This window comes from Papio anubis, chromosome 18 (genome assembly GCF_008728515.1).
Source record: "Papio anubis isolate 15944 chromosome 18, Panubis1.0, whole genome shotgun sequence".
NCBI lineage: Eukaryota > Metazoa > Chordata > Mammalia > Primates > Cercopithecidae > Papio > Papio anubis.
Window position 1 is genome coordinate 69820255 of NC_044993.1, and position 20784 is coordinate 69841038.

The 20784-nt window shown below is 47.1% G+C and overlaps 1 long non-coding RNA gene across 4 annotated transcripts in view; it reads left to right on the forward strand.

The window, feature by feature from the left end:
- Positions 1-973: 973 nt before the first annotated feature.
- The window catches only part of LOC110741991, a 28592-nt gene continuing 8781 nt past the window's right edge, over positions 974-20784 (forward strand). For all 4 annotated transcript variants that reach the window (XR_004179890.1, XR_004179888.1, XR_004179889.1 and 1 more), the window contains exons 1-2: positions 974-1482; positions 13517-13736. This is a non-coding gene — a long non-coding RNA (uncharacterized LOC110741991). The remainder of the gene's footprint in view (positions 1483-13516; positions 13737-20784) is intronic.

Here is a 20784-nt window from a genome sequence, read left to right on the forward strand (position 1 = left end):
CTCCTGACCTCAGGTGATCCGCTTGCCTTGCCCTCCCAAAGTGCTGGGATTACAGGCATGAGCCACTGGGCCCAGCCAATTAAAAAGCACTATTTTTAACCAAGGAACTTTACTTGCTTTGTTTTCGTTTTTGCAGACAGATGCAGTATTAAAGTTGAATGCATTTGAATGCCATTACTGTCCATAGTTCAACATTTGACCTCTTTGGCAACTAAACAGTGTTTTATATATATTATGTTGTTGCACATTTTCTAGAGGAGCATGGCGGGATGGGGTCTGTTTTTGGTCCTCATGTCTTGAAGAGCTTTTCCTCTTCATGCTGGTGGGCCACACTTCGCTGGAGATTCTTTTCTGTTCTTTGAATCCGGACAACAATAGGACAAATTAACTCCAGTGGTCATACAAGTCATGAAGAAATGAATTTAATAGTGTATCAGTTAGGATTCCGTTATGACATGTACCCAAATCATCTGGAAATAGTTTAAGCCAAAGAGAAGAATTTATTTAAAAGATTCAGGAACATATGAGATCTAAGGCCAGGAATACAACTGTGACTCAGGAAGGGACTTTAAGTAGGAACGGGAAAACCAGCAAGAAGCCAGGCATCCCCTCGGTGTGCTTGCTGCGACGTGCACTCTGTGCAGACTGGCTGTCCCTGCTTCCAGTCCACCCAGAAGGCAAGAAAGGGCCAGCCTGAGACCCTCAGATTGTAATCCCGTTCATTCAAGAGAACAGCCAAGGCTGTCTGTGGTGGCTCATGGCTCATCCCCGCACTTTGGGAGGCCGAGGTGGAAGGATCATTTGAGTCCAGGAATGTGAGACCAGCCTGGGCAACATAGTGAGACCCCACCTCTACAAAAAATACAAAAGAATTAGCTAAGCATGGTGGCACATGCCTGTAGTTCCAGGTACTCAAGAGGCTGAGGTAGGAGGATTGCTTGAGCCTGGGAAGTCAGAGGCTGCAGTGAGCAGTGATTGTGCCAGTGCACTCCAGCCTGGGTGACGGAGCAAGACCATCTTAAAAAAAAAAAAAAAAAGATAGATCAGGAGACTGGCCAAGACTCAATGAGGATCTGTTTGTCTCATTTCCAAAGGTGTCCTGGAGAACCAACGTTAGTGCAGTCAATAGTGGTCAGTGTGGAGTCGCAAAACACAAACTCCAGCTGTTGGGAGCCTGGCCTCTAGGAGGGGTCCACTTCCTCCAAAGGCACCTGCTTCAAATATCCCCCCTGCTAAACCAGAATCATTGCTGTTAGGATGACCGTTCTATTTCAGAAGGAACTAGAGGACTCTGCAGAGATGGTGGCGGAGGCGAGATCTATGTCTGGAAGGGCCATGTATAAAAAACAGGGACCTGCCGTGTTTCTGCTCCTTACCACTTCTGAGTTGTCGGATTTTACAGAAGAGGACTTGAAAGATGTAAGACATGGCCAATAACTCATCATCTGCCTCTGCTCCAAAACCACATTCTACTAAAAAAAGGTACTCACACTGAATTGTTTGAAGGTTTTTTTTTGTTGTTGTTGTAAAGGATGCAGACTTAAAAATTATTTTTGGAAGACAGTTTGCAAACTATTAGTAGAGAATACTAAGAGAAAGCTTTTTGGGGTGGATTTGTTTAAACAGGCTCCTAGCTGATGGGAGAATGGCTGTTTTCATGTTCCTTGAGAACCGTTGTGTTTTAATAGAGACAGCATCGATTCTGGAGTCAGAAGACTAGATTGGGTCTCAACTCTGACACCAGGTTTGTGGCTTTGGACAAGTTATTTTATCTCTACGCCTCAGTTCTAATTCTGAGAAGTGAGTTAAGTATCATATTAAAATCTACTTCCTGGTGTCAGGAAGAGTAGATGAATTAATGCACATTTATGTACTTGGCATTCTTCTTTGCGCTTAAGCATTCAGTAAATAGTCTTATAAAAATGATGACACCTGTTTGATATTAGTGAAGGGTTAATGAGAAAAGATCAAATTGTGCTTGAGTGTTAATTTTTTAAAGCATATTCTGTGAATCATATTTCTTTAAAAAGCATTTTGCTAATGTTGTCTATGTTTAGCTATTTAATAAAAAGTTATATTTTTATTTTTAAAAGGAAAAAAAGTGAGCGTTTTGTGTGTCATAAGAAAGGCACCCCTGGCCTATGCCTTTTGATGTGGGTCATGAGATTTGTTGTTTGATTTTATTTTATTTTTGAAACAGAGTTTTGCTCTGTTGCCCAGGCTGGAGTGCAGCAGTACAATCTCGGCTACCTGCAACCTCTGCCTCCCGGGCTCAGGCAATTCTCCTGCTTCAGCCTCCTGAGTAGCTGGGATTACAGGCATGAACCACCATGCCCAGCTAATTTCATATTTTTAGTAGAGACGGGGTTTTGCCATATTGGCCAGGCTGGTCTCAAGCTCCTGACCTCAGGTGATCCACTCGCCTTAGCCTCCCAAAGTGCTGAGATTACAGGTGTGAGCCACCACACCCAGTCAATTTTTTTGTTTGTTTTAAATTATAATAAAATACACATGACATAAAACTTACTACCTCGGCTGGGTGTGGTGGCTCACACCTGTAAGTCCAGCACTTTGGGAGGCTGAGGTGGGTGGATCACGAGGTCAGGAGATCAAGATCAGCCTGGCCAACATGGTGAAATCCCATCTCTACTAAAAATACAAAAAATTAGCTGGGCATGGTGGTGCATGCCTGTAGCCCCAGCTACTCAGGAGGCTGAGGCAGAAGAACCACTTGAACCTGGGAGGCGGAGGTTGCAGTGAGCCGAGATTGTGCCACTGCACTCCAGCCTGGGTGACAGAGTAAGACTCTGTCTCACAAAAACAAAAAACAAAAACCAAAAAAACAAAAAAATTTACTACCTCAAGCATTTTAAAGTGTATAGCTAAATGGTAGTAACAACATTCACATGGTTGTGTAACCATCACCAATCTATCTCCAGAACTCTTTTCATCTTGCAAAACTGAAACTCTCTACCCATTAAACCATAACTCAGCCAGGTGCTGCACACCTGGGAGGTTGAGGCAGGAGGATCCCTTGAGCTCAGGAGTTCAAGATCAGCCTGGGTAACGTAGTGAGACCTCATCTCTACAAAAAAGTCTAAAAATTAGCCAGGTGTGGTGGCACATGCCTATAATCTCAGCTACTTGGGAGGCTGAGGTGGGAGGATGGCTTGGACCCAGCAGGTTGAGGCTGCACTGAGCTGTGATTGTACCACTGCACTCCAGCCTGGGTAATAAAGTGAGACCCTGCCTCAAAAATAAAATAAAATAAACAATAACTCCCCATCCTTCCATTTGGCAATCACCATCCTACTTTCAGTCTCTAGCAATTTGACTCTTCTAGGTAACTCATATAAGTGGACTCATACAGCATTTGTCTTATTTCATTTAAGATAATGTCCTCAAGGTTCATGCACATTGTAGCATGTGTTGTGTTGCCCAGGCTGGTCTTGAACTCCTGGCTTTAAGCTATTCTCCTACCTCAACCTTCCCAGTAGCTGGGACTACAGGTGTGCACCACCATACCCAGCTAGAATTTCCTTGCTTTTTGTTTGTTTGTTTTGAGATGGAATTTTGCTCTTATTGTCCAGGCTGGAGTGCAATGGTGCAGTCTCGGCTCACTGCAACCTCTGCCTACTGGGTTCAAGCAATTCTCCTGCCTCAGCCTCCCGAATAGCTGGGACTACAGGCATGCACTACCACCCTCAGCTAATTTTTGTATTTTTAGTAGAGACGAAGTTTCACCATGTTGATCAGGCTGGTCTCAAACTCCTGACCTCAGGTAATCCACCTGCCTCGGCATCCCAAAGTGCTGGGATTACAGGCATGAGCTACCGTGCCCAGCCTGTTTGTTTGTTTTTTTGTTATTTTTTGAGACAGGGTCTGGCTCTGTCACCCAGGATGGAGTGCAGTGGTGTGATCTTGGCTCACTGGAACCTCTGCCCCTCAAGCTCAAGCCATCCTCTTACCTCAGCCTCCTGAGTAGCTGGGACTACAGGTGTGCATCACCGTGCCTGGTCAATTTTTGTATTTTTTGTAGAGACAAGGTCTTACTTTGTTGCCCAGGATGCTGGACTTGAACTCCTAAGCTCAAGCAATCCACCTGCCTTGGCCTCCCGAAGTGCTGGGATTACAGGTGTGAACCACCGCACCCGGCCATAGAATTTCTTTACTTTTTGGCCAGGCATGTTGGCACACACCTGTAATCCCAGCGGTTTAGGAGGCTGAGGTGGGCGGATCACTTGAGGTCAGGAGTTCGAGACCAGCTTGGCCAACATGGTGAAACCCCGTCTCTACTAAAAGTATAAAAATTAGCCAGGCGTGGTAGCGGATGCCTGTGATCCAGCTACTCAGGAGGCTGAGGTGGGAGAATTGCTTGAACCTGGGAGGTAAAGGTTGCAGTGAGCTGAGATAGTACCACTGCACTCTAGCCAGCGTGACAGAGCGAGACTCTGTCCCCCCCCTCCCAAAAAAAAAAACCTTTACTTTTTAGTAGAGATGAGGTTTCGCCATGTTGGCCCAAAAAAAAAAATTTTTTTTTTTGTATGTATAGACCACATTTTGTTTATTTGTTTATTCATTCATCTGTGGATGGACAGTCGGGTTGATGGACAGCTGGCTATTGAGAATAATGCTACGGACAGGGTGTACAGATATCTCCTAGAGGCCCTGCTTTCCGTTCTTTTGGGTATATACCCGGAAGTGGAATCGCTGATAAGTAGTTCTATTATTAGTTTTTCAAGGAACCACCACGCTGTTTTTCACAGCAGCTGAACTATTTTCCATTTCCACCAACAATGTACAAGGGTTCCAATTTCTCCACATCCTGGCCAATACTTATTATTTTCTGTTTTCTTGACAGTAGCCAACCAGATGGATGCAAGATGGTATCTCATTGTGGTTTTCGATTTGTATTTCCCTAATGACCAGTGATGTTGAGCATATTTTCATGGTTTTTTTGGCCATTTATATATGGGTCGTGAGTTCTTGATTAGACAGTGCTATATGATGATGCTATACTTAGTTGTAGGAAATGTCCCTAATGGGGCAAAATGCTATGTTTTACATCTCTAGAGACAGAAAGTAGATTGGTGGTTGCCTAGGGCTGGGGCAAAATGAGAGTGACTGCTAATGGGCAGGGGCTGCTTTCTGCAAACGGTGAAATGTGGTGAAATAGATGGTGGTGGTGATGACTATACAATTCTAGGAACATACTAAAAACCATTGAATTGTACACTTTAAATGGGTGAATTTTATGTTCTCTAATGTCTCAATAAAGCTGGTCTAATATGCTTTTTTTGGAAAATAGACCTAAAACAGGAGCAGTGATGGTAGGTAGCAAAGGTTGCCACTTCATTGGCCAACTTTACCCAGTAGGAGGGAATGTTCCACATTTTTGGTGAATTTACAACCAAGAGGTTCTCTCCTTAGAAAATCTGGAGGAGTGCCCCCTTGCAAGCTCACTTCCTGGACCAGGGAGAAAGATCAGTGACTAATAAAGCTAGAGGAAAGACCACAAATGATTTGAGTTCAGAGGTGCTAGAAACGCATTTTAGTAGAGTTTGGGGTAGAGGGTGTCGAGGCCCCTTTCCAACAGTGATACCATCAGAGACCTCAGGTGTTACCGAAGAGAACATTGCCCCTTCACACCTCCTCTCTGTCCTTTTCAAAATGAGGAAAGGGCTGGGCGCCGTGACTCATGCCTGTAATCCCAACAGTTTGAGAGGCTGCCAGTGGATCACCTGAGGTCAGGGAGTTCCAGACCAGCCTGGCCAACATGGCAAAACCCTGTCTCTACTGAAAATACAAAAATTAGGCCGGGCGCAGTAGATTACACCTGTAATCCCAGCACTTTGGGAGGCCAAGGCGGGCAGATCACGAGGTCAGGAGATCGAGACCATCCTGGTCAACATGGTGAAACCCCATCTCTACTAAAAATACAAAAATGTGCTGGGCGTGGTAGCGCATGCCCGTAGTCCCAGCTACTCGGGAGGCTGAGGCATTAGAATCACTTGAAGCCAGGAGGCAGAGGTTGCAGTGAGCCAAGATCATACCACTGAACTCCAGCCTGGGTGACAGAGTGAGAGTCTGTCTCAAAATAAAGAAACAAACAAACAAACAAACAGAAGGAGGAAATGGATCCAGAGAGAGGAAATGACTGGGCCTAGGTGCATGGCCAATTAGTAGCAGAGCCAGAGCTTCTAGCTCTCTTGCCTGGGCAGCTTCATTCAAGCTCCACGCATCCAATCTAGTCCAGCCAACAGCCTCTGTCTCCAGAGCATCAGCTGCTGAGGAGGAGTGGGGATGACGGATACCAACTGCAGCCCTTTCCAGAGGGCCTCTGTCCGTGCGCACTGCAAATGTCTGACTTTCCCCACATGTGGTTCCGGCAGCTTTCGTTGGAGCAGCATTCTCTCCTGTTCTCACTCAGCTGCAACTCCCTTCCTGTACCATCTGGAACGCGGCTAGGGCTCTCCATCACTTTGCCCACCCGCTCCGCCATGTTCTGCTGAGTGTGGGCCCACACCAACGCAAATCTCCTAAGTACAGAGAGTTCTCCTTTTATTTATTTCTGATTGCTCAGGGAGGAAAAAATGTTGCTTCTCAAGCTTCAGAATCTTTGCACATAAGCAGTGACAACTAAGAACAAATTTGCAAAATCTTCCCCTTGGTCTGAACTACAGGCCTCCTCTGCCTACACACGGTCCCTGGCCCAGACCTGCATCAGGGACAAGATTAATGGTTTAAAGGGGTTTGATCCCTGGGCTACAAGGGGGGCGATTCTGTCCCCTCAGCCTCATAGACTGCTCCTCTGCCACAGCCCTGATCTTATTCTCTGACGTCAGGAGTCCTAGAGAGCTCTACATAATCTTGGAAAGTCTGTCCTGTAACTTAGTCCTTCTGCAAAGAGGGGATGCTCCATCCCCTCTCCTCTCCAACCCCTTCTTCTCCTTCTCCTTCTCCTTCTTTTTCTTTTGTTTTTTGAGATGCTGTCTCACTCTGTTGCCCAGGCTGGAGTTCAGTGTTGCTATCTCCGCCTCCCGGGTTCAAGCGATTTTCCTGCCTCAGCCTCCCGAGTAGATGGGACTACAGATGCGTGCCACTACGCCCGGCTAATTTTTGTATTTTTAGTAGAGATGGGGTTTAACCACCTTGGCCAGGCTGGTCTTGAACTCCAGACCTCAAGTGATCCACCCACCTTGGCCTCCCAAAAGTGCTGCGATTACAGATGTGAGCTACTGCGCCTGGCCCGACCCCACCATCTTTTCCTCTCCTTTCCTTCTTGCCCCTTCCTTCCTTCCTTCCTTCCTTCCTTCCTTCCTTCCTTCCTTCCTTCCTTCCTTCCTTCCTTCTTTCCTTTTGTTCTTCTTCTTTCTTCTCCTCCTTCTCCTTCTTCTTTTTTTTTTCTTTTTTTTTTTTTTGAGACGGAGTCTCGCTCTGTCGCCCAGGCTGGAGTGCGGTGGCCGGATCTCAGCTCACTGCAAGCTCTACCTCCTGGGTTTACGCCATCCTCCTGCCTCAGTGTCCCGAGCAGCTGGGACTACAGGCGCCCGCCACCTCGCCCGGCTAGTTTTTTGTTTTTTTTAGTAGAGACGGGGTTTCACCGGGTTAGCCAGGATGGTCTCGATCTCCTGACCTCGTGATCCGCCCATCTCGGCCTCCCAAAGTGCTGGGATTACAAGCTTGAGCCACCGCGCCTGGCCCTCCTTCTTCTTTTTTTGAGACAGGGTATTGTTCTGTCACCCAGGCTGGAGTGCAGTGGTGCAGTCATAGCTCATGACAACATTAACCTCCTGGGCTGAAGCAATCCTCCAACCTCAGCCTCCTGAGTAGCTGGGACTACAGGTGTATACTATGACGCCCAACTAATGTTTTGTTTATTTTCGTGGAGATGGGGTCTCACTGTGTTGCCCAGGCTGGCATCTTCTTTTCATCTCCAGCTTTTCTCACCCTTGTGAGCAAACATCATCCAGTTACTATCCATGGGTAACGCTGTATCAAAGATGTGGCTATTTTCCGCATGCAGCTATGATCATACAGTTGGCTCGTTCATTTCATTTGGGATACAAACCATCCGGCAATGTCTCGGACCAGAAACCAGCTGGTGAAGTTAGGGTGTTCAGGCAGAAATCTCTTTCTCTTTATTTTACTCATGAAGATGGAAATGAAAGGGTTTTGTTGCCTCTTGGCGCAGGGTGTGACGGGAGCAATGCACACGGAGGTGTCCCTGGTAGTGGCACTGGCATTCAAAGGGAGAGAAATTCCAGGCAAGGTGTCACCCAGGAAAAACAGTGGCAGATGTGCTCAGCCCAGTGTTTTTTTTTTCACCTGGAGCTCCTCTTTATGACGATGAACACAGATTCGGGATATGTAGGAAGGGTATCCCCAGAACCTTCCCTGTCTTTGCCATGAACCGTCCTACATTGGCCCCTGTATTTGCCTTTTTTTTTTTTTTTTTTTTTTTTGAGATGAAGTCTCACTCTGTCACCCAGGCTAGAGTACAGTGGTGCGATCTAGGCTCACTGCAGCCTCCACCTCCTGGGTTCAAGCGATTCTCCTGCCTCAGGGTCCTGAGTAGCTGGGTGTGGTGGCACGTGCCTATAATCCCAGCTAATTTTTGTATTTTTAGTAGAGATGGGGGTTTCATCATGTTGGCCAGGCTGGTCTCGAACTCCTGACCTCAGGTGATCCGCCCACCTCGGCCTCCCAAAGTGCTGGGATGACAGGCGTGAGCCACCGTGCCTGGGCTGGCCTTCTTATTTGACTAAGAAAGGGTCCAAGAAGCAGCTATGCAGCAATTGTCTGCACTTGGTAATCAGGAAGCACCTATCCCAGCCTCTGACCTCTGTTCTGGTCATACCCAATTAGTCCGTAGTTCCCCATATCTCCTCTAGCCTCCATTTGGTAAACATGCTTCCAAGGTCCAAGACCTTGTCTCTACAAAAAAATAAAAATAAAAAAAATTATCCAGGCACATGTGCCTGTAGTCCTAGCTACTCGGGAGACTGAGATGGGAGGATTGCTTGAGCTCAGAAGCTCAAGGTTGCTGTGAGCTGTGATTATTTCACTGCACTCCAGCCTGGGTGACAGAGCGAGACTGTCTCAAAAAAAGAAAAAAACATATGGTTCCATCTGATTGGATTCCCTTTGCTCTCTCTGCTCTTTGCCCAGCTGAGTAAGACCAGTTGTACTGCAACACTCTGTCATCTGCGAAGCTGGATTTGTTGGCTCTCTTCTGTGCTGCATTTTCCTCTGCCTACCTTCTTCAAAGCTTTTATCTCTTAGCTGGGCGTGGTAGCATGCACCTGTAGTCCCAGATACTCAGGAGGCTGAGACAGGAGAATTGCTTGAACCTGGGAGGTGGAGGTTGCAGTGAGCTGAGATCGCGCACTGCACTCCAGCCTTGGTGACAGAGCAAGACTCTGTCTCCAAAAAAAAAAAAAAAAAAAAAAGCCTTAAAAAAATTATTATACTTTAAGTTCTGGGATACAGGTGCAGAACATGCAGGTTTGTTGCACAGGTATACACATACCATGGTGGTTTGCTGCACCCATCAACCTGTCATCTACATTAGGTATTTCTCCTAATGCTATCCCTCCCCTAGCCCCCCACCCCCCTGACAGACTGTGGTATGTGATGTTCCCCTCACTGTGTCCATGTGTTCTCATTGTTCAACTCCCACTTATGAGTGAGAACATGTGGTGTTCAGTTTTATGTTCCTGTGTTAGTTTGCTGAGAATGATGGTTTCCAGCTTCATCCATGTCCCCGCAAAGGACATGAACTGATCCTTTTTTATGGCTGTGTAGTATTCCATGATGTATATGTACCACATTTTCTTTATCCAGTCTGTCATTGATGGGCATTTGGGTTGGTTCCAAGTCTTTGCTATTGTGAACAGTGCTGCAATATACATACATGTGCATGTGTCTTTATAGTAGAATGATTTATGATCCTTTGGGTGTATACCCAGTAATGGGATTGCTGGTCAAATGGTATTTCTGATTCTGGATCCTTGAGGATTTGCCACACTGCCTCCCACAATGTTTGAACTAATTTACACTCCCACCAACAGTGTAAAAGCATTCCTGTTTCTCCACATCCTCTCCAGCATCTATTGTTTCCTGACTTTTTAATGATCACCATTCTAACTGGCATGAGATGGTATCTCATTGTGGTTTCGATTTGCATTTCTCTTAATGACCAGTGATGATGAACTTAAAAAAAAAAAAAAAAAAAGCTTTTATCTCCTTGTGTTGCAACTACCTGTTGACAAGTCTGTGTCCCCCACTAGATTCTGGGCTCTCTAAGGGCAGGGATGTTGATATGAATCATGGTCTTAGCTCCATTCCTGTCACTTGCTGGGTGAATGAATGAATGGAATGGCAAATGCACCCATGTTTGCCAAACATGCATGTGCATTCCAGCCCTTTCTGATCAAATGAAATCTCCAGAGGGAAATGTATGTACTTGAGGTGTTGAGAAGGGGACTGTGTAGGGCAGATGTGTGAATTGAATTTCCACTGATGCCGCGGGGTACTAGTTTCCCACTGCCGCTGTAACAAGTTATACAAATGGAATGGCTCAAAACAAAATACGAGACTGGGCATGGTGGCCCACACCTGTAATCCCAGCACTTTGGGAGGCCAAGGTAGGTGGATCACTTGAGGTCAGGAGTTCAAGACCAGCCTGGCCAACATGGTAAAACCCCGTCTCTACTAAAAGTACAAAAATTTGCTGGGCGTGCTGGAGTGTGCCTGTAATCCCAGCTACTTGGGAGGCTGAGGCAGATGAATCACTTGAACCTGGGAGGCAGAGGTTGAAGCGAACTGAGATCACGCCACTGCACTCCAGCCTGGGCAACAGAGTGAGACTCCGTCTCAAACAACAACAACAACAACAACAACAACAACAACAACAAAAAACCACACTCGTTTGTTGTTCTGCAGTTCTGAAGCTCAGAAGTCTGAAGTGAGTCTTAAAAAATGGAGCTAAAATCAAGGTGTCTGCAGGTCTGTTCTCCTTCTGGAGGCTTCAGAGAGAATCAATCTCCTTGCCTTTGCAGCTTCTAGAGTCTGCCTGCATTTCTTGGCTCATGGCCCCTTCCTCACATGGCTCCAGTCTCTTGCTGGTACTCACTCTGCTCTCCTGCCTCCCACTTATAAGGGCCCTTGTGATTAAATTGGGCCCAGTTGAATAACGCAGGCTGATCTCTCAAGATCCTTAACTTGATCTCACATCTGCAAAGTCCCTTTGACCATATAAGGTGACATCTTCACAGGTTTTGGGGATTGGAAGTTGGATGTCTCTGAGGAGGCAGTTGTCCAGTTTACCACATTCAGAAAGCTCCTGACATGACTTCATATTTTATTTTATTTTATTTTATTTTTTAGACAGAGTCTCTCTCTGTCACCCAGGCTGGAGTGCAGTGGCGTGATCTTGGCTCACTGCAACCTCCACCTCCTGGGTTCAAGTGACTCTCCTGCCTCAGCCTCCTGAGTAGCTGGGATTACAGGTGCCCACCACCACACCCAGCTAATATTTTGTTTTTATTTTTAATTTTTTTTTTGAAACGGAGTCTCGTTCTATCGCCCAGGCTGGAGTACAGTGGTGCAATCTCGGCTCACTGCAAGCTCCGCCTCCCGGATTCACGCCATTCTCCTGCCTCAGCCTCCCGAGTAGCCGGGACTACAGGAACCCGCCACCATGCCCGGCTAATTTTTTGCATTTTTAATAGAGACAGGGTTTCACCGTGTTAGCCAGGATGGTCTCAATCTCCTGACCTTGTGATCCACCCGCCTCAGCCTCCCAAAGTGCTAAGATTACAGGCGTGAGCCACCGCGCCTGGCTCCCAGCTAATATTTTGTATTTTTTTTTAGTAGAGATGGGGTTTCACCATGTTGGCCAGGCTGGTCTCGAACTCCTGACCTTAGGTTATCTGCCCACCTCGGCCTTCCAAAGTGCCAAGTGTAATCCCAAAGTGCTGAGATTACGGGCGTGAGATATCATCCCCGGGCCTGCCATGCCTGCTTATCTGTACGTGTCTAAAGTCTTCCCATCATTCAGGACCTCTGCTGCCTCCTCCAGGAAGTCTTCCTTGAGTCCCTCCATCTGGATGCTCCTCAGCCTTGGTTCCTGCTGCTGCCCTCCACCGTGAGCACATCTGTGGTCAAACAGAGGCCCCTCTTTGGTCTGGGCACATTTCCGCCTCTACTCTTTTACTATGAGAGCCTTCTTTTTCCCTGGAGCTTGCTCACTGCAAGCTCTGCCTCCCGGGTTCATGGCATTCTCCTGCCTCAGCCTCCCAAGTAGCTGGGAATACAGGTGCCTGCCACCATGCCCGGCTAATTTTTTTGTATTTTATTTTATTTTTTTTTAGTAGAGACAGGTTTCACTGCATTAGCCAGGATGGTCTTGATCTCCTGACCTCGTGATCCTCCCACCTTGGCCTCCCAAAGTGCTGGGATTACAGATGTGAGTCACCGCGCCCTGCCTGGTCAGTTTTTGTTTTTGGCATGTGCTCTGCTGCCCTGCCCCACCCTCACACACAACAGGACTGAGGTCTCCAGTGCTGTACACAGGGGTTTGCAACCACTAGATGTCTACTAGGTCGAGCTGCATGAAAATGCCACGATTCCGCTGTTTTTTTTTGTTTTTTTTTTTCCAAGACGGAGTCTTGCCCTGCCACCTAGGCTGGAGTACAGTGGCGCAATCTCGGCTCACTGCAACCTCCACCTCCCGGGTTCAAGTGATTCTCCTGCCTCAGCCTCCTGAGTAGCTGGGACTACAGACACATGCCACCACGCCTGGCTAATTTTTGTATTTTCAGTAGAGACAAGCTTTCACTATGTTGGCCAGGCTGGTCTTGAACTCCTGACTTGAGGTGATCCACTTGCCTTGGCCTCCCAAAGTGCTGGGATTACAGGCTTGAGCCACCACACCCATCCTTTTTTTTTTTTTGGAGACAGAGTCTAGCTCTGTTGCCCAGGCTGGAGTGCAATGGCATGATCTCGGCTCACTGCAACTTCCGGGTTTAAGCGATTCTCCTGCCTCAGCCTCCCAAGTAGCTGGGATTACAAGTGTGCGCCACCACGCCCTGCTAATTTTTGTATTTTTGGTAGAGACTGGGTTTCACTGTGTTAGCCAGGCTGGTCTCAATCTCCTGACTTTGTGATCTGCCCGCCTCGGCTTCCCAAAGTGCTGGGATTACTGGCATGAGCCACTGCACCTGGCCGATTTGGCTGTTTTTAACCTACATAATGCTACGTATCTTTGGACAAGGAGACATAGTATTCATTGCTGAGGTGTCCTGACCCAGGGCCTTGGCCTGAGGCCTCCTTCCCGGTGCTGGAGTCCCTGTGCCCTACTGCCTCCCATCCCTCACCGCTCCCGGACACTGCCTCCGTTCTGGCTGACAACAAACTGTTTTTGAAATGTGAAATCAGATGTCAATGTACTGATTCACATTGAGAAATAGAACCGCCAGACTAACCAGATATCATCTTTTTCTTGGAGCAGGAAAATCTACCCTGAAGGTCAATTTGCCATGACAAAGTTGCTCTGTAAGAAACTCCCAAGATGCATGCTCAGACTCAGGGGCCTGTGCAGGGATGGGCCAGCCTGAAGCAGACGGGCTGCAGCCTCGCAGGGTCCCTTCTGCAGCAAGGAGGACAGCGTGACAGCTGGGTCGTCTTCGCAGGACCGAATGTGCCCTGTTGCAGATCATGAGAACTGAATGGTGAGCATGCCAGATAATCTCAGGGTTGTGGGGTGATCCTGGGCACAGCTCGGTCCCTATGGAGAGCAGTTTGCAGCCTACTGGGGATACCTGTGGTGTTCGACTACGTGATTTTTCACCCCTGAAATAACTCATGCTGGCCCTCCTTCCCTCCCTGTCTCCCTGCCCTTCTTCCTGTGTTCTGTCTTTATTCCTTTCTTTTGGGGGCTCTTTTTTTTTTTCTAATTGTAATTTACTCACAATAAAATGGATATTATATATTTTTAATTTTTATTTGTTTTTGTTATTTTATTTTATTTTTGAGACAGAGTCTCACTCTGTAGCCCAGGCTGGAGTGCAGTGGTGCAATCTTGGCTTACTGAAACCTCTGCCTCCCGGGTTCAAGCGATTCTCCTGCCTCAGCCTCCTGAGTAGCTGGGATTACAGGCACCCACTGCCATGCCTGGCTAATTTTTGTATTTTTAGTAGAGACAGAGTTTCACCATATTGGCCAGGCTGGCCTCGAACTCCTGACCTTAGGTGATCTGCCCGCCTCGGCCTCCCAAAGTGCTGGGATCACAGATGTGAGCCACTATGCCCGGCCTTATTTTATTTTATTTTTTGACATGACGTCTCACTTTGTCACCCAGGCTGGAGTGCAGTGGTGTGATCTCAGCCCACTGCAACTTCTGCCTCCCAGATTCAAGTGATTCTCCTGCCTCAGCCTCCCAAGTAGCTAGGATTAGAGATGTGTGCTACCATCCCTGGCTAATTTTTGTTTTTTTAATAGAAACGGGGTTTCATCATATTGCCCAGGCTGGTCTCAAACTCCTGGCCTCAAGTGATCCACCTGCCTCGGCCTCTGAAAGTGCTGGGATTACAGGTGTGAGCAACCATGCCTGGGCTATATATCATATTTTAGGGATGGGGTCTTGCTATGTTGCCCAGGCTGAAGTGCGGTGGCTACTCACAGGCGTGATCACAGCTCACTACAGTCTGTAACTCCTAGACTCAAGCGATCCTTGATTTCTAGGCTAAAATGCACATATTTAAAAGGTACAGCTCAAAACGTTTTAACAAGTATGTACATGCATGTAACTCCCATGTCAATCAAGATGTAAAATATCTCCATCATCACTCCAGAAGGTTCCCTTGTACCTTTTCCAGTCAAGCTCCTTCCCAGATGTCCACCTACTGAAATGATAAATGAATAAATGAGCCTAACATGGTCTATCAATACAACAGAATATGATTGAGCCGTAAACAGAAGGATGTTGCGACACATGCTACAGCATGGAGGAACCTTGAAAACATGATGCTGAGTGAAAGAAGCCAGTCACAAAGGGTCACATGTTGTATGATTTTTATTTTTATTTTTATTTTTTTGGAGATGGAGTCTCACTCTGTTGCCAGGCTAGAGTGCAGGGGTTGCGATCTTGGCCCGCTGCAACCTCTGCCTCCCGGGTTCAAGTCATCCTCCTGCCTCAGCTTCCCGAGTAGCTGGGATTACAGGCATGCACCACCACACTCAGCTAATTTTTGTATTTTTAGTAGAGACGGGGTTTCACCATGTTGGCCAGGCTGGTCTCAAACTCCTGACCTCAAGTTATCAGTGTGTCTCGGCCTCCGAAAGTGCTGGGATTATAGGTGTGAGCCACCATGCCCTGCTTTTTTTTTTTTTTTTTTTTTTGAGACAGGGTCTTGCTTTATCGCCCAGGCTGGAATGCAGTGACATGATCATAGCTCACTGCAACCTTGACCTCCTGGGCTCAAGCAATCCTCCTGGCTCAGCCTCTCCAGTAGCTGGGATTACAGGTGCACACCACCATGCCTGGCTAAGTTTTTTTGTATTTGTTGTAGAGATTTTTTTTTTTTTTTTAGTCGGAGTGTTGCTCTGTCACCCAGGCTGGAGCACAATGGCACCATCTCGGCTCACTGTAACATCTGCCTCCCAGGTTCAAGCAATTCTCTTGCCTCAGCCTCCTGAGTAGCTGGGATTACAGGTGTGTGCCACCGTGCCATGCTTATTTTTGTATTTTTAGTAGAGAAAGGGTTTCTCCATGTTGGCCAGGGTGGTCTCAAACACCTGACTTCAGGTGATCCACCTGCCTTGGTCTCCCACAATGTTGAGATTACAAGTGTGAGCCACTTCGCCCAGCCGATATTTGTATTTTTGTGGAGACATGGGGTTTCGCCATTTTGCCCAAGCTGGTCTTGAACTCCTGGGCTTAAGCGATCAACCTGCCTTGGCCTCCTAAAGTGCTGAGATTACAGGCATGAGCCATCGCACCTGGCCTAAAAAGGTGAATCACCACACTCAGCTAATTTTTGTATTTTTAGTAGAGATGGGGTTTCACCATGTTGGCCAGGCTGGTCTTAAACTCCTGACCTTAGGTAATCTGCCCATCTTGGCCTCCCAAAGTGCTGGGATTACAGGTGTGAGCCACCGTGCCCCGCCAAGCATTATGTCTTTGAGATTTGTCTGTGTCATTGTGATAGTACCTTTTGCCTTTCCCACCACCCAAATATGTGACTTTACCACAGTTTATCCATTTTCTTATAAACAGACACTAGAGGCCACTTCTGTTTTTTGACTATTACAAATAATTTTGCACGAGGCTTTTCATGGACATTTGAAATGGAGTTGCTGAAAAAACCAAATTGCTGGGTCATAAGATTGTACTTTTTAGTTTAATAAAGAAACCAGGTTGGGCACAGTGGTTCACCTGCCTCTTTGGGAGGTCGAGGCAGGAGGACTGCTTGAGCCCGGGAATTCAAGGCCAGCCTGGGCAACATAGTGGGATGCCATCTCTATAAAACACAAAACGAAAGGTTGGGTGCGGTGGCTCATGCCTGTAATCCCAGCACTTTGGGAGGCCGAGACAGACTGATCACCTGAGGTCAGGAGTTCCAGACCAGCCTGGCCAACATGGTGAAACCCCATCTCTACTAAAAATACAAAAATTAGCTGAGTGTGGTGATGCACGCCTATAGTTCCAGCTACCTGGGAGGCTGAGGCAGGAGAATAGCCTGAACCCAGGAGGTGGAGGTTGCAGTGATCCAAGATCATGCCACTGCACTCCAGCCTGTGCAACAGAGCGAGACTCCATCTCAAAAAAAAAAAAAAAAAAAAAGAAAAGAGAAAGAGCACTTTAGGTGGGCCTGGTGTCACATGCCTATAGTCCCAGCTACTTGGGAAGCTTAGATGGGAGGATGGCTTGAGGCGAGGAGGTTGAGGCTGCAGTGAGCAGTGATTGCACCATCGCACTCCAGCCTGGGCAACAGAAAGAGACCCTGTCTCAAAAAAAAAAAAAAAAAAAAAAAAAAAAGAGAAACTGATAGACAGTTTTCCAAAGCAGTTTTTGTTTTGTTTTGTTTTTGAGACGGAGTCTCTCTCTGTCGCCAGGCTAGAGTGCAGTGGCACGATCTTGGCTCACTGCAGTCTCCGCCTCCCGAGTTCAAGCAATTCTCCTGCCTCAGCCTCCAGAGTAGCTGGGACTATAGGCGCCTGCCACCATGCCCTGCTAATTTTTTTTTGTATTTTTAGTAGAGACGGGGTTTCACTATGTTTGCCAGGATGGTCTTATCTCCTGACCTCGTGATCCACCCACCTCGGCCTCCCAAAGTGCTGGGATTACAGGCGTGAGCCATCGCGCCCGGCCCAAAGCGGTTTTATTATTTTACACTCCCATCAACAACATACGACGGTTCTAGTTACTCGGCATTTTTGCCAACATTTGGTGGTGTCAGTCTGCTTAATTGTAGCCATTCTGGTGACTGTATTCAAAATTTTAAATTTTGATGAATTTGTTTATTAATTTTTTATGGAATGCTTTTTGTGTTTTACCTTAGAAATATTTGCCCATGTCAAAGTCGTGAAGATATTTTCCTATGTTTTCTTTTAGATGCTTTATGAATTTAAATTTTTATTTGGCTTTTGGATCCATTTCAATTTAAGTTTTTAGTGTGATGTAAGGAGTTGAGGTTCATTTGTTTTCCTTACAAATAGACAATTTGCTTTTCCTTACAAATAGACAATTATTCTAGCCCATTTGTTGAAAGGGTTTTCTTTCTCCATTGAATTACCTTGGTACATTTGTTGAGAATCAGTTGGCCATATTTATGTAGGTCTATTTTTGGAGTCTGTTTTCTGCTCCATTGATTCTATTTTGTGTATCCTAATGCCACTACCAAATGGTCTTAGCTACTGCTGTTTATAGTAGGCCTTCAAATCAGCCAGTGTAAGTCCTCTGAATTTTTTCCTTATTAGGATTTTTTTGGCTACTCTAGGTCCTTTTCATTTCCAATTACATTTTAGAATCTGCTTGCCAATTTCTAAAAAAAGCTTTTTTTTTTTTTTTTTTTTTTTAATGAGAGAGGGTCTTTTTCTGTCACCCCGGCTGGAGTGCAGTGGCATGATCATAGTCACTGCAGCTTCAACCTCCTGGGCTCAAGCAATCCTCCCACCTCAGTCTCCTGAGTAGCTGGGACTATAGGCACGTTCCACCATGACTGGTTAATACTTCTAATTTTGTAGAGATGAGGTTTTGTCATGTTGCCTAGGCTGGTCTCAAACTCCTGAGCTCAAGTGATCCTTCTGCTTTGGCCATGCCGGGCTGCCTTCTGTAATTTTACTTGGGATTACATTGAGTCTATAGATCAATTTGAGACAATTGACCCTCACAGTATTGAATCTTCCAGTCCATGAACATGGTACATTTCTTCATTTATTTAGATTTTCTTTAATTTCTTTCAACAATGTATTACAGCTTTCAGTGGAGAAGATTTGCATATCTTTTATTAAATTTATTCCCAAATAGCATTTTTTATTTTAATGAAGGAAACTGGAAGCCCCAGAGAGGTGAAGGTGTAATGGTAGATGGACAATTATATGGGGCTGATGTTTGGGGTTGGAGCTCGATTCAGCACCTAAAATGATTACTGTCAAGAAGCAGCTGGTCATGTGGAGTGATTCTCACTTTGTCCTCTCCATGTGGATGTCACAATCAAGCCAAGTTGCTGTCTGGGGGACATGACAGCTAGGAAGGCTGTGTTCCATTGCAGTGAACACCTTCTTGGTCCTCTCTTCTCGACCCTGGGTGTCCCACACAGGTCAGCCACAGGCTGGCTGTGCTTACGGTCCCCTCCTGAGAGAAGCTTCAGTGTCTCCAGCTTCTGATGCACATTGTCAGGCTTTCCCCTGAGCAACAGTGGCCAGTGGCCTCGGTGAGACCCAGGCTTGGACAGCCCTGTCCTAGGGGACTAGAAAATGTAGTAACAACCACGGACTTGGTAGGAGAGGAGAAGCCAAGAAATGGATAAGAAGAGGCAGAGCATGAGAGGGGAGCTGAGTGCTTTAATGGCAGAGCACTGGGGAGGGGCCCATGAATGGGTCTAGCAGACAGGCTGCCCTCCAAACAGCCTTGGGCTTGCAATGGACTTCTGGTTCTGGTGCCGGGTTGGGGGCCTCGCTTTCCTGGGACTCTTGCTTTCCCCAGAAGGCTTAGGTGTTTTGACTTTCCCAAGAATCCTTTGAGGGCTGGCCGTGGCTAAGCTTCCTCTCTTCCTTATGCCACAAGCATCCCGACTGTGCTGCCCACCCACTGTGAGAACTGACTCGGAATCGCTGCCACTGGTGTCCAGGAGTGCCACACTCACACAACTGTGGCTGCTCGGAATCGCTGCCACTGGTGTCCAGGAGTGCCACACTCACGCAACTGTGGCTGCTCTCGCGGCTCTTGTGTTCCCTCAGTTGGAAGCCTTTTGTTTTCTCTAGGTTACTAGGCTATGTCAATGTGCAGGTGCATACACAAAAATAATTGGGACAACACACTTTGTCTTTACAGTTTTGTCACGCACAGGCAGAGGTCTTAGTGATAATTTGGAGTGGGCCAATCAGAGGCATCCTGGATAGCGGGGAGTCTGAAAGGCAGGCCAGGCCAGGCCAGGCAGCTCACACCCATCATCCCAGCACTTCAGGAGGCTGAGGTGGGAGGATCGTTTGAGCCCAGGAGTTTGAGACCAGCCTGGGCAACAAAGGGACACCCCATCTCTATAAAAATTTGCTGGGGCTGGGTGTGGTGGCTCACGCCTGTAATCCCAGCTGAGGGACTTTGGGAGCTAAGGCAAATGGATTGTCTGAGCTCAGGAGTTCGCGACCAGCCTGGCCAACAAAGTGAAACCCCGTCTCTACTAAAAATACAAAGATTAGCCGAGTGTGGTGGCGCGTGCCTGTAACCCCAGCTACTCGGGAGGCTGAGGCAGGAGAATCCCTTGAACCCAGGAGGCGGAGGTTGCAGTGAGCCAAATTGCACCACTGTATTCCAGCCTGGGTGACAAGAGTGAAACTCCACCCCCACCCCAACCAAAAAAAAAAATTAGCTGGACATGATGGTGCATACCTGTGGTCCCAGCTACTTAGGAGGCTGAGGCAGGAGAATCTCTCCTTGCCCAGTAGGTTGAGACTGCAGTGAACCACGTTCATGCTACTGCACTCCAGCCTGGGTGACAGAGTGAGACCCTGATTCCAAAAAAAAAAAAAAAGGCTGCAAGGAAGGCCTGGGAAAGCTGGGGTTCGCAGGACAGATGCTTGGGGAGCTTGCGAGACTGCCTTGAAGTAGGAGAATATTTGCTCCCAATGCCATATGGGGAGGGGAGGAGCTTTCTAGGAGCTGTACCGTCATGGGACAGGCTTCCTGGGACTCTGATTTCTGTATCCCTGGAATAAACAAGCAGATGCTGACAGAGACGCCTGCACTGGGCAGGGTCATGAACTCTTCAAGATCCATTTGACACTGTTTCTAACACTTTACCATGAGTCAATTCATGAGCTCTCAAGAAAAGCTCTTCAGGGAAGGAGCCCCCCAGAATTATTTTTTTGTTTTTGGAGGCAGAGTCTCACTCTGTCACCCAGGCAGAAGTGAATGCAGTGGTGGGGTCATGGTTCACTGCAGCCTTTACCCCCTAGGCTCAAGAGATCCTACCTCTTCAGCCTCACTGAGTAGCTAGGACTGAGGCCTGTGGTCTGGTTAATTATTATTTGTTTATTTTTGAGACAGAGTCTCTGTTC